Source organism: Chenopodium album, chromosome 15 (assembly GCF_948465745.1).
Source record: "Chenopodium album chromosome 15, dcCheAlbu1.1, whole genome shotgun sequence".
Taxonomy (NCBI): domain Eukaryota; kingdom Viridiplantae; phylum Streptophyta; class Magnoliopsida; order Caryophyllales; family Amaranthaceae; genus Chenopodium; species Chenopodium album.
In genome coordinates this window covers 23,348,540-23,363,768 of record NC_137848.1, presented here as the reverse complement: position 1 = coordinate 23,363,768, position 15,229 = coordinate 23,348,540, and positions in this window count along the sequence as shown.

Sequence of the window (15,229 nt, the reverse complement as noted above, 5' to 3'; positions counted from 1 at the left end):
GCAAGGTATAATAAGTTCATTTATTAAATATTACTCTAATTATCAAGTTTATGTTTAATTCAACTTATTTTAGAATTAATCATATTAAACCGTCTAGCAAATCATATTATATCTGTTAATTCGCTTTTATTTATCGTTGAACAATTATACTTTCGTAGTTTAAAAATTGGGGTATTTCCGTGTGCATGGCTGGCCACACTGTGTCGCCGGGGTTTCTCGAGTTACTCGGTCAGGGATTACTCGAGTTACTCGGTTAGGGGTTACTGATTCTGACCGAGTAACCTCTTAAGTAACCCTTGGCTGAGTAACCTTTCGAGTAACCCCTGGTCGAATCCCTCAAGTAACCCGTGACCAAGTAATTTGAGTAACCCTGACTGGCCGAGTAACCCCTGATGGCCGAGTAACTCCTCAAGTAACCCCTGACCAAGTAACACCTCGAGTAACGTCTGACCGAATCCCACAAGTAACCTCTCAAGTAACCCCTTGACAAAGTAACTTGAGTAACTACCGATCGAGTAACCCCTTAAGTAATCCCTAACCAAGTAACCCTTGACTGAGTAACCCCTCGATATGATTGACCCCTGTCTGAAACCCTCAAGTAACCCCTGACCGAATAACTTGAGTAACTCCTGACTAAGTAACTTGGTTAACCCCTGCATCACGGTGTGGCTAGCCACAAACAAAAATTTGTCTTAAAAAATTATAAAATTTTATATTTGCAAAGTGCAAATAAAATGACATCTCATTTAATAAATCTTTTAATAAGGGTCAAATAATAATTTAGCTAGTCAAATCAAAAAATGTTGTGAATTGAACATTACCCAAGTCTGGTCAAATCTAGTCAATCAAACATAGCCCAACAATAAGTTAGGTCCAATCTATGAATTGAGCATAACCCAAATCTTAATAAATTGATAATATAAAAATATTTCATTTAAAGATATACATAATTTACATATCAAAGAATTTAGGGTGTGTTTGATTCTTCTCTTTTTATTTTTACTTTTAGTTGTAAAATTAACTTAAGTGACCCTTATTTAACCCTTATTATAACTTATTAGAATTTATGTTTTGTGAGCTTATATTATCTACAAGGTTGACTTGAGACCCGGGTCCGATTTGAACTAAGACCGATTAAAAGGATAACCATGACCCAAGCATACACGACCCAAATAATTATGTCCCGTTATGGGACAATTCAAACTCCATCCGGTTACCTGAATTAACACTTCTAATACTCAGTAACTGTAAACATAAGTTAAATTATGCAATTAGTAGTTTTCAAGTAATTAAATTATAGATTTGTTGTTTAAATTTTGTGTCTTTATTTATTTATTATTTATTTATTTACCTGAATTGATACCTCTAATACTCCATAGCTGTAAACATAAGTCAAAGTATGCAATTTATAATTTTTTAGAAATTGAATTATATATATATATTTTCTTACTTTTGTTTCTTAATTTTAATTATTTATTTTTCACAAGTTAAAATATCTTTTGTGACTCAAACATGTTGTGTAACTTTAATATTTTACAAAAAATAAGTTATGGTTTTGGGAAATGGGCTAAGGATTTTCGAAGGACGCAACCCCCACCCACGGGGGGGGGGGGGGGGGGCAAGCATATGAACATAACAGCTCTGGGGAAAGCATATAAATCTAAGGTTCTAGAGAGAGAGAGAATGGGGAGAATGAGGATCTTACTAAATTTATATTTATACATGCCGTTGTTCCAACCTTCCCCAGCACCCTTATTATATTAGGAGTAAGGGACCTGCCATTGGGTTGGTTTATGAAATGTATTGAATGTAATATAGATTTAAGCACTCCAAAGATTAAATACTCTACCCGACCAATAATGGCGATGAAAGGTTGTTAATCATCAGGTTTGGTTTTGGGGAGACATTTTTAGGTGTCTACAAAAGCCCCCACTTTGATTGAGTTTGTAGAAATGTAAGTTTTGAAAATGATAGTTAAAGTAGTCGATTGGGACGAAGAATGATTAAGATGTTGTGCGATCCTAAATCACTCTATATACACCGATACCAATAGAAAAATGTTAGTTTCACAGATAAAAGAGTAAAGGAATAGCATACGTATTTGACACCAGTACATGGCAATAACAAACACGTGTGTTAGCTTTCTACGTAGAATCCTACGCCTCGAGAAACCTACGTAGATGGTTCACTTATTCGTGAAAGGGGGCTATTGATGGTTTTCCTATCCTCGAACTTAGGCTATTGATGGTTCGCTTATCCCCGAACGTGGGTTGTAGATGGTTTTCTTATCCCCGAATGTGAGCTGTAGATGGTTCGCTTATCCCTAAACGTGGGTAGTAGTTGGTTCACTTATCCCCAAACATGGGTTGTAGATGGTTCGCTTATCCCCGAACATAGGCTGCAGATGGTTTTCTTATCCCCAAACGTGGGCTGTAGATGGTTCGGTTATCTCCGAACCGTGGACAGTAGATGGTTCACTTATCCATTAACGTGGGCTACAGATGGTTCACTTATCCCTGAATGTGAGCTGTAGATGTTTTGATTTGTTCAATTTCCCAGAATAGAGGCTGTAATTGAGACTTGCAAAATAAAATTTGCCAAGGGACTCGTATAGACTGTGATTGACTTAACCAACTAACTTGATCAAGCTTCACTTGACACGACATGAAATGTGTATGACTTGTGATTGTGTGAGTACAGTGTAGTTTAAGTGTGTGTGCAGACACAAGCGATCAAAAATGCAAAAGCCAAAAATTTCCGTCATTTTTGTTATGAGTGGAGGGTACCGACTTTCGATCGAAAAAGAAAGACGTGAAAAATGATGTTTGTTTTCGAACATCCTTCAATGAGAAAAATTTTGAAAAAGTTTTTGAACTTCCCCAAAAGAAAAAATTATTCGACGTTCCTTGGAGTTGTGGATACAATACCCTATTTTTTTTATCACTTACTACTAAAACTTGTACACTTGCAAGAATAGGATTTTACAGGTTGTTTGAAATCGCTCAGGAGGAGGGGGGATAATTTAGTGGTAGGCACCGGAAATCAAGGTTGGAAAACAGGTAGGGTTAGGGAGGACGTGGCCACTAGCGGTGGTCATGGCAGGCTTGGTGTTCTGATTTTCATTTAAACCTTCTTTTTTTAAACACGTGGCATTATGATTTTTGACAAAAAAATTACATTTTTTACAGGTTATTGGTAATCGAGATTAAAGAAATAAAACTCATGTGAATGCTGGGATTATTGCTGATTAATCGATAGTTGGGATTATCTAAAGTAAATTGGGAAAAGTTAGGATTATTGAAGTATATTTTTCCTTTTTTTTCATATTTCAATAATCCCAACTGTGGGAGATTTATTTCAAATAATCCTAACTATGCGATCAATTTGCCTCTGATGGTACCAATGACCGCTAACATGTTAAAAGAGTTTTCTTTTCGTTTCTAAAACTTTTGTTTTAATTGCAACGTGTCAACACATGAGTGGTCCAAATTTAAAAATTAAAAAAAAACCATATATAACCAATAGAAAAACCTAAAATTTCAGCCACCCATTCCTTATTCCATGCACCAACACCACCGTTGTTGCTACCACTCGCCACCACAACACAACAACATTATGCCACTACCGATGTTGCTATCATTCGCCATCACCCCATCCATTACTCCCCACCACCACTACAAATCGCCAACAATCCACCAACAACACTACAGCCCACCAACATAAGCCGCACCACCGACTGTAACCCCTATTTTCCACACCATCCACCACAATGCGACAACCACCAAACACAACCCCTCGCATCTCCCTTTCACAATTGTCAACCTACCACAGCTCGTTACACACAATCAATCATAGCTTGCATTCCCACAACACCACAAGACACACCTGCCAACCAAACCGCCCACCAAAAAACAACCCCTAGTAGTCCAGTTCGTCAACAACCACACACCATCTCAACTACAGTCGTTCAACTCCATTCCGCATCCATAACAACAATCGCAACACAACTAGTTAGGGATAAGGGGTAGAGGATTTTTGTGGTTTTTGGAGTCCGGGATGGGTGGTATAGTGCGGCCGACCGGTTTATATTGTTAAGGGAGGTTGGCCTGCTGGTTTCAAGCAAGGTTAGGGGGTGGGGAGAGGGTTGTTAAGATTTTGGTTTCTTTTTTTTATACTGTTTTTTTTTATTGACGCATTGTGGTCACCTAGTATAATAGGTCATTGACTCATCTGGTATAACAGGTCATTGACTGGTTAGGACTATTGGTGGCAAACTGAACCTATAGTTAGGATTATCATATAACTAATATATAAAGCTAAACTTTTCGCCAAGTTACGAAACAGTGATACTTGGCGTTGTAACTTTTTGCCAAGTGTTTTTATGTAGAATAGGATAAAAAAGTTATTTTAATGTTTTATTTTGATTTAAAATTTTATTTTTAATAAAATACTAATATTTTTATACAAAATGGCGGATCCAAAGAAGTACAAAAGGAAAAAATTAAAAATCAAATAGACCTTTTATAATATATAACTAATCTGTTAAGTCTTATAGTAACATGCAACCAGTCTTTCCCTAAATATTCAGAGAAAATAAAAATATATCATAGCTTTAGACAAATGTTCTTTTTCGTTATACATTATTAATTATTTCTAAATATTTTAGATTGACAAATGATTATTAATCTATAAAATACCAATAAACGAGCAAGTATGATTGACAAGTGATTATTAATCCATGAATAGAAAATTCAAATAATATATATATTTTAGATAAAAAGTTTAATTTTAAAATTCAATAAATAACTAGGAAATCTTCGGTGATTGCTCCCTATGTACTGTCAGATACGTTATCCATTGATATCTAATTTTAATATCTAATTTTAATATTTATATATAATGTAATGCAACATAACATAAAAAATAGAAAGATTAATTTTCACCGTGTATCACACGAGGATAACATAGTTTTTTTTTAATATAAACCAAACTAGTCACTGGTTATGTAAGAGAAAAATCTTTTAAATTTTTTTTTCTTTTAGGAAATAAATAAAAAGAAAATTTAACAAATAAAAAAGTTAATACAAAAACGAATTTTTCAGTTTGGCCTATTCAAAACTAATAATCTATAATATATATAAAAGAGAATTGCTGGTTTGGGCTTAAAGAGTAGCTCTACAATAATTTGTTTTGGTGAAATTCCTTTCAAGTCCCAAAATGATGACTTGCAACGTTGCAAGTTGTAGCATTTATTTATTTTTTTTTTTTTTAATTTTTTAAACCATGTTGCAGCATTTACTTGTATTGTTTATGATTTTATTTTTTTATTTTTTTCACAAAAGTTTTAACTGCAACGATTATGTTATTATATTATATTTTATTTTATTTTTAATAACTTTATTTCTTCGGTCATGAGTCTGATTTATAATTCTTGCTAAGGGTAGGACAAGCAAGAATTCGTGTTGTGTTCATGTTTGGTCTTGTATTCATTTCGTGTTGTTTACTAAATTTAACAAAAACCTGTGGTGTTTTTTTCATTTTTTATTTTTCTTCCAACAAAAAAAAAATTGTTATTATTTTCCATTTATTCTTTTTGACTTTTTACATCTGTAAAATAAACCCATTCATTCAAATTGGAAAATCCTAGGATTTGAGTAGGTTTGTAGAAAAATGATGTACTTTGATAACGATGTCACAACAAATCATGCCGACAAGAGATTAATTTGAAGCGTGTAGTATGCAGTTCCATATGTCAAATAATAAAGTCAACTTTTCGGATGTGACGAGACTGTTAACTATGTGAGTATGTGTGCAACAATTTGGAGCGATAATATTGACAGATGACATGCATGCATGCATCATGCAATTAAATAGCTCATCACTTGCATGACAACCATCATCACGTGTCCAGGTATGTATTTCCTTTTCTTATATTATGCCTCATCTAAAAACAATACTACGGAGTACAAAAATACAATATATGACCTATATTTATCACTTTATATTGTCTTTTATATTGTCATTAATTATGAATCAACTTCAAATTAATTTGAATTTACCTTTTCACTTTATTAATTTAGATAATAATGAATGTAATTAAGAAGAGTATATTGAATTTTTCTTCTTACTAAATTGTTTTGCTAAATTCTTATCAAATTACTATTCAATGTTGTCTTTTTTGTTTTCCTTTTTTTCCCACGTATACATACATATAGTTATCAATATATTGTAAATCTTTTGGCATATATTCTTTGTTGATGAGCATAGTTATCAAGTTACTGTTCATGTTTTGGCTTTTTTGACTGTGTATTTACGTAAATCTTCTGTGCTGCGATAGCATTTCATTTCATCTTCATCCTAAAATATTTTGATACATCAAATTATCGTGTGATACTACATTTGTATTTCTTTTAGTTTGGGTAGTTACATTGATCATCAAACAACAAGGTATTATTAAAAACCTATTACATGGGTTTAGTATCCATAGTTGTTGTAACTTTATTAAATATTCTTTTAAGATGGTTTAAAGTTTAAATTTATGATTATTATTGTTCTAATATACATATTTACTGTATAAGTTTATTAATTATTCTTGTAAGATGGTTTAAGCCATCAAAATCAAATTATTAATTATTCTTTAAAGATGGTTTAAGACATCAAAACCAAATTAGTGACATCCTATGTCGATTAGTGATGAGTGTCATTTATGGCACTCATTTGTTCTCTTTTAGGGTGATTTTAGATTGATTTTATAGCGCTTTTCATTACTTTTTCCTTAGATTTTCTCTTTATTTCTTTAGTTTGCACTTTCCTTAGTTGATTTTCCATTTTCATGCATTTCTTGGTTTATTTTGTCTTTTTCCCTTTTATTTTTTTGTTTTCCTTCATTTTCAGGTTAAGATTGTTGTCCAAGCTAAGGTTTCCCGAGGTTTCTTTTTGAGTTTTGCATTGATTAGGATGCCTAGTGTCTTCCATTTGAAACTCAAGTTTGGAGATGTGCATGTTCCAAGTAACCTTAGGCCGTGCTTTCAAGCCGTGGGGGCACCAATTCTGGTGTTGAACACACCATCATGGTGTTTTAGGATCTGCCATGCTCCATTTTCATCAAACACACCAAGTAAAGCGCACGAAGAGTGTCAAGATGAAGGGGAAGGAGGCTGCCCTGTTCCCAAAAGCGGGCGCGCGCGATGATGGCACGGCCGCGCGGCCTGGTGGTGCGGGCACGCGTAGCCTTTGCGCGGCCGCGCCTGTTGTTCCCCCTGTTTCATACCCATTTTTGTGCAGCCGCACATCCTCTTGAAGAAGGTCGCGCCTGTACGGGTCTATTTTGGACGATCTAACTAGCTTCTCTTTGTTAGTTTTACTATATATAGACTTTTCTTCTATTTCTAGAAAAAAAAATTCATTTTTTAAGAAAGAGAGATAGATTGTAGAAGTTTAGAGTGAAAAACACTTGTTCTTAGATTTTTAGAGAGAGAAAATTTCATGGTTGATGATTGTTGATTCTAAGAACATTGTCCTTTGATTTCACCAAAGGTAAGGATTTCTTTTACTTTAATGCAATCTTTAGCTTTTGATTTCAATTGTTTGTTGATTGTTCAAGTTTGTTGATTAGTTGATTGAATTTGTTTGATTGAAATGATGATGATGAATTTGTTGATTAGCTAAGTTTTGAGTTTGATTTCTTCCATGGATTGTGAGTAGTTTACTTGCTAGGGATGTGGTGAAGCATGTTTGAGTGATGGATCATAGCTAATTGGGAGTTTTTTTATTGATTTAGCATTGTGATTAAATTGGTTGATTGATTTTGTGCATGTGTGTGATTAGTTAAAGAGTAGCTAACTTTAATTGTCATAGCAGATTGCATTGTGTGCCTACATTGATACGGACCATTGATTTGTAGCTCACATTTATCGATCGAGCTTGGTTTGTGACGTTCCTAGTAGAGTCTTTCGTAGTTAGCGCTAGTTAGACCTCTAGGAGATAGCTTGGTGAGCTCTTTTGAATGCATTGTCTATCTTCCCTCGCAATACTTGAATTAATCAATCTCTAACTCGATTAGCGTGTGCCCATTGCAAGATTAGGTGGATCCTAAATCCCTAGTGTCTTGATATATTGATTACTTTGTGATTTACTTTGTTGTTAGTTGAAGTTAGATAACCTACACTCCCTTTTACGCTTCGAAATAGCTTGACTTTGGCAATAGCTAACTTCCCCCCATTCCTAGTGGTTCGACCCGAACTTGCCCTATTACTAGGTGTAGGTTTGGTTACAAATTTAGTTTAATTGGAGAAATTTTAGTTTCAACGACCTAGAATCCACCTCTCGGTCAATTAGAAATAGATTTAGGTGATGATTTAGAAATGAGTAGAAGCAAAGTAAAATAATTAAACTTGCATAAGCACAAACCAGGGAACTTTTGAGAACGTCCCATTTTTTTTCGGCCAAATGTTTTAATTCCTATATTGTATCATTTTATTTATGTAGGAGGGATTCTTGTATATTGTAGGCTTTCACCGCAGAAATTTTATAATTGAATATCCTACAGATCAAGTTGTTGTAAGTAAGTTTTCAACTTCATTTTGTGGTTATTATATTTATAATATTATTTTTGGATTATAGCTATGGTAATTAATTATGCATGCCATGGATATTTGTTACCTATAAGCATGTTCATATATTTTAAAGTCGTAAATGGTTTCTTAGTACCGATATAAAAAAAAGGATGGGGACATAAACCTTAAAACTATCAACTACGTAAGTGTGTTTTTCTTTAAAAAAGGATATATTTTAAAAGTTGCAAATGGATTGAAGGCTACCACCTTTTTAATCTAAAGATGGGGACATAAACCTTACAATTACCAACTACGTAAGTGTAAGTCGAAATACATTTATCGACTTAAACCCACCTCTTCCTATATTTGTATATTAAGATAGTATCTTTTTTTTTCCGTCAATGAAATATTCTTTAACTGACCAATCAAAAAATAAGAGTAAATAATTGTAATATAATAAACTATCTCGAATCTTAAGCTTCTTGCACAATTACACGTCTCTTATACAATGGTCCCACTTCAACTACTGATAATGCATTTAATTTTATAAACTACAAATTAAAGCGATAAAATTTGTGCAAGTTTGTTCTTAAAAACAAATAAACTTGTAACTTACTTGGCTAAAAAAGCACCACCAAATAATTATAATAATAAAACAGAAAACGGTCATCAAAGAGTAACTATCTCTCTTTGTTAGCTTGCGGCATACCAATGAAAACATAATAACATTTAACTAAAAATTGGATATAATTTAATAAATGTAAATGGAATATCAATTTGCCGCTGCTTTTCTATATCATTGGACTAACAAATTGAAATGGAGGAAGTATTCTTCTTAGATATGTTATTTCAAATTAAAAACCGCAACAAAGAAAAAAGCAAAAACATATGGAAATAGAAGGAATTTAACAATACCTGAGTTGTATCCTTGTCATTCTTGAGTTTTTCCTACACTCTCTTACGAAATGAACTCCAAATGGGCATTAAGGGGAATATTAGTTGCCAATTATTATAATTAACTACCGTCGAGTTTCGGCTAAGCTTACGTTCTCAAATCTAAGTCCACAATTCTACAAAATTACAGCAAAAAAACATGGCTTATGAAAACTTAGAAATTAAGTTAAAAAAAAAAGATTAAAATTAAAACTTACTCCTAACAGTAATTAGCTATCCAATTTGTGGTTCACAAGACATATTCTTGCTACTACTACTATTACCTTCTGAAATAACACTTAAAATATGGACATATTTTTGGAGTTGTACATTTTTATAAAGAAATGGTAATTTTATGAGTATGATGGTTTGCATGATTTTGAAAAGGCTATGGGTTTTCTAAATGAAAGATTTTTTGTTTTTTTTTTAAAATAGGTATTTACAAAGGACAAAGAAGGTGCCTAAGTTGACAAGACAATGAAAAATAGGAAAGAGAGCCTACTATAGTTTTACAGATTAAAGTTGTTGCATGCAATTACGAAAAATACTTTGACTAATGAGATTAGTCAGAATAGAATAAATACAAGTATAAATAGCTATAAGCCTACAATCTATTAAAAGAATGAAATAAAACGGATGACGCATGTTGCACCATTACTGACAATAAGAATGACTACTTGGTTAATCATTTACTTCCCAATTAATAAATATCTGTTCATCTTTAATGATAGGTTTATAAAAGAAGGGACCTACAGTAAATTTAAAAATATATATGTTAAAATATTCCACAACTACATTATAAATCAAATATGCATACTCATATACAACAAGTTTCCAAATTTTATATAATTAAACTAAGGGGAGTAATAAAGTGACAACTTATATGAAAAATTATACTAGAGAACTACAGATTTTATAGAGTAGCTAAACGTATTATATTACCAAAAAAAAAGAATACTTACAAACTTATTAACTATGAATTTCCATTTTACCAATTTGAAAACTACAGATTCCGGTATTGAAAATAAAATTAAATGTCAAGTAATATGTAAGAAAGATGGAAAATAAGAGAATGAAAAGAAAAATGTTGAATTAAAAAGAAAATGTTTTATTAGAAAAGACACAGTATATGAAAATAAAAAGCAAAAGCACAAATAATGGTTGAGAGCATAACTTTATTAGTTATTTATCCTTTGTTCTTATATTAACAACATGATCCTTGTTCACATGTTTGCAATTTGACATCTTATGTCAACATTTCCTCTTTAAAATGTGTCGTTTCCTAGGCTATAATAATAGCAAAAGACAAAACTCCATTGGGACCCTTTGCTTATTTTTCATTTTCAAACAAATAAAGAAAATCATTAAATAACTTAATTTCCACAATTGGCCAACAATCAAGGTTAAACAAAATTTACATGAATAATTAAAGTGTGTTCATAAACTAATACATCAAATTAGTTTATACGTATCTGATCACCTAAATGTCTTACATATAGTAAAGTACTCATATTGAATAGGCTACACAGACAAAAATGATTGTGAACCGTTGCAAACAATGATTTTTTTAAAATTTTTTATTTTTTTACACATATTCTTATGTATTGCTTTTGTTTTATTTGTTTTCCTATTATTTTAAAAGTGAATATGTCAAATACAATCAGAAAAACAATCACGTTAAACAAAATTTACGTGAATAATTAAAACGTGTGCATAAACTAATACTTCAAATTAGTTTATACGTATGTGATCACCTAAATGTCTTACATATAGTAAAGTACTTATATTGAATAGACTACACAAACAAAATTGATTGTGACCCGTTACATACAATGTTTTTTATTTATTTTTTATTTTTTACACATATTCTTATGTATTGTTTTTGTTTAATTTGTTTTCCTATTATTTTAAAATACTGAATGTGTCAAATACAATCAGAACAAACAACATGAAAAGGCCTCCAAAACATGCATACGTTCTTCCTGTGCCGACGCTTTGTGAGTACTGTGGAGCAAAACTATTTAAAGACGAATCAATTAACCTATATTGCAACCAAGGGGAGATTCGACTTGCTCCTAACCATATGCCAGATAGTTTGCGTAACCTATTTCTATCATTGGATAGCAGCTCCGAAAGTTTTCGTAAATATATTATTCTGTACAACAATATGTTCGCGTTTACATCTTTGAGTGCCAGATAGTTTGCGTAACCTATTTCTATCATTGGATAGCAGCTCCGAAAGTTTTCGTAAATATATTATTTTGTACAACAATATGTTCGCGTTTACATCTTTGGGTGTGAAGAAGGATAAAGAATTAGCACGAAGACATCATGGTATTTACACATTTAGAGTCCAAGGGCAAGTTTTTCATAACATAAATGATATACGTCGAAATGATGAGCAACTACGATATTTGCAGTTATATTTCTATGACACGGATGTTGAGTACCGACATCGTGTATCAATTTTTACGGATCTTGATCCACGTGTGATCGGCCAATTAGTGCACTTAATGGAGCTAAATCCGTATGCTCAATTTTTTCGGTCACTTAAAGATGTTAATATGGCTGATACAATTCAAATTATAATTCGATCTGATCCAGATCAAGATCAATGTGCTCACAATGCACCTACTTCTTCTCAAGTGGCAGCAATTTGGTTGGAAGATGCAGGTACGTCTGCTTCGCTGCAACGGATATTGTGGCTCGTGCACATTCAGGTGCAAACCATCGGATACTGCATTACTATGGATGCTACGATCCGTTACAGTATCCGATTTTATTTCCTTACGGCCAAACTGGTTGGCATAGACAGATATACAGATATAAAACAAAGCATCAAAGAAGATAGGAATGTCATACATTTCCTATAAATGAAGTTCTTGTCCAAACTGTTGACATTATTCTAGAAGCTGAAGAACAAGGTTTGGCTATTAAATAATTTACCCGGGAAAAATTTCACTTTAATCAATAAAAAAAACATCAGTTATTTTTTTATCTTGTCTTTTATATAGGAATTCACTCATCAACGTTTGGAAAAAAAGTTTCCTGTAGAGAGTATTATTGCTACCGATTACAGATTCGTATACGGGATAATTCCTTTCTTCTGCGATGTGGTCGCTTATTACAACAATACATTGCTGATATGTACATCAAAATCAAAACTTCGCGTCTGGATTTTATTTGTCATAAACAAGACATAATTAGAGCTGAATTTTACCAAGGCATTCTCGACAGCTTGAACACCGGAGTATCGCATGGGTTAAATATTGGACGTGGATTTATTCTCCCTCCTTCATTTATAGGTGGTCCACGAGATATGAGGCGCAGATACCTTAATGTGATGTCTTTAGTTCAGCACTATGGAAAACCTGATATTGTCTTGACCATGACCTGCAACCCTTCATGTCTTGAAATTACAGACAAACTGCTCCCTCATGAAGAGATGCAAAACAAACCTAATCTAATAGCGAGAGGTTTCCATGCAAAATTAACAGAATTGAAAAAAGGTATTGTCCAAAAGAAATTGTTTGGTGAGGTTGCAACATATGTTTACGTAATTGAATTTCAAAAAAGAGGATTACCACATGTACACTTTCTTATCATTTTAGATTCAGCATCTAAGATTAGAACTTCAGACCAGTATGATGAACATGTTTGCGCAGAAGTACCTGAACAAAAAAACTAACCCTCATCTTTATGAAGCTGTTTTAAAGCACGTGATGCATGGCCCTTGTGGAAGTGATAACCCGGGAAATGTATGCATGCGAGATCGATGGAAAGTGTAAAAGCCATTACCCTCGAAGCTTTTCTGAAATGACATCGACAGATCATAATTCATACCCTACATACCGACGTCGTAATGATGGAAAAAAAATATTTGGTACGCAGAGTAACTTGATAATAAGTGGGTAATACCATATAATCCGTATTTACTAGCAAAATATGACTGTCATATAAATGTAGAAGTGTGTTCTACAATAAAAGCAGTTAAATATTTGTATAAGTATATATACAAAGGTCACGATCGGGTTGTTTTCGCTTTATCTAATCCCGACAACATAAGCATAGGTGATGAAATCTCTTCCTTTCAAACAGCACAATGGATATCGCCCCTAGAAGCTGCTTGGCGTATTTTCATATTTCCGCTGAATGGTATACATCCAAACGTTGTCTTCCTGCAAGTACATTTGCCAAATATGCAAACTGTGACATTTCATTCACAAGAAAGGTTACAGACTGTTGCATATTACTCATACAGACAACGAACTATGCTAACTGCTTTTTTTGAGATGAACCAAGTTAATGGCTTCGCTCGCACATTACTGTACCAAGAATTTCCTCAATATTATACGTGGCGTGAAAAAAAAAGTGAAAAAATATGGCGACGTCGTCAATCGACAACTACTGCGATCGGACGTGTTGTACATGCAAATCAAGCAGAAGGTGAACATTTTATTTGCAGTTACTGCTCACAAGTGTTCGTGGTCCAACCTCTTTTGATTATTTGCTGGCCTTCAACAATATAAGATATTCTTCATTCCGAGAAGCAGTATTTCAACGAGGTTTACTCGAAGCAGATGATTCTATAGATAAGTGCCTATAAGAAGCTTCTCAAAGTCAGATGCCTTTTGCCTTACGACGACTATTTGCTACATTATTAGTATACTGCAATCTCGATGATCCAAACTGTATGTGGGAAAATTTTTATCCATATCTTTCTGAAGATTATAGCCATATCTTCCTTTCGAACAAAAAAAAAAGGCTCGCAAATTAACTATAAAAAGCATTTGTTACCTTGTTAAGTTGATGGGAAAGTCTTTCGACACTTATAATTTTGGATTGTTAGAGCTTCAAGAAGATGACTTAGCGAAAGGAATGAAAGAAATCGAAGAAGAGCGTCAGATTCTTGTTCGTCCAGAAGAAATAATTGTAGTTCATTTACGTAATAATGAACAGAAAATTGCCTATAAGACAATTTACAACACAGTCCTTGATAATAAGCTGGCTGCTTTCTTTGTTGACGGCCCTGGTGGTACAAGAGAGACTTTTTTATATTCTACATTACTCGCTAATGTAAGAGCAAAAGGAATGATTGCTTTAGAAGTTGCGAGTTCTGGTATTGCTCTATCTGGTCTGTCTAGAGGTAGCACTACAAATTCTCGATTCCAAATACCTTTAGATGTTGATGAGGTTCCGAGTCCAAGTATTTCCAAACAAAGTGCTTTAGGACAACTTATTCGTCTTGCAAAACTTATTATATGGGATGAGGCACCAATGGCAAAGCGTCAAACAATTGAGTACTTTGATAGATTGCTACAAGATGTATGTTCAAACAAACTGAAATTTGGTCGAAAAGTTGTATTTGGTGGTGACTTCTTACAAGTGCTACCTGTTATACCTAAAGGAAGTCTGAATGATGTTATTAAAACAAATTTTGTGATGTCTCCCTTATGGTACGCACTCCAGAAAATCCACCTAACACAAAACATGCGAGCAATCGATGACCCATCTTTTAGTAATCTTGTCTTACAAATCGGGAATGGCATGCCCCCTTATGAAGATGGGAAAAATATAGAGCTTCCTAAACCTTTAGCATAACGTAAGACAGTGAAGACTCATCTCTGCAACTCTTAGCAAAAAGCATCTCCCCTGATATTTCAAACACAACTTTCGATTCTTTCTCTGTAACAAAAAGAGCTATTTTAACTCCAAAAAACGAACATGCTACAAAGATCAAT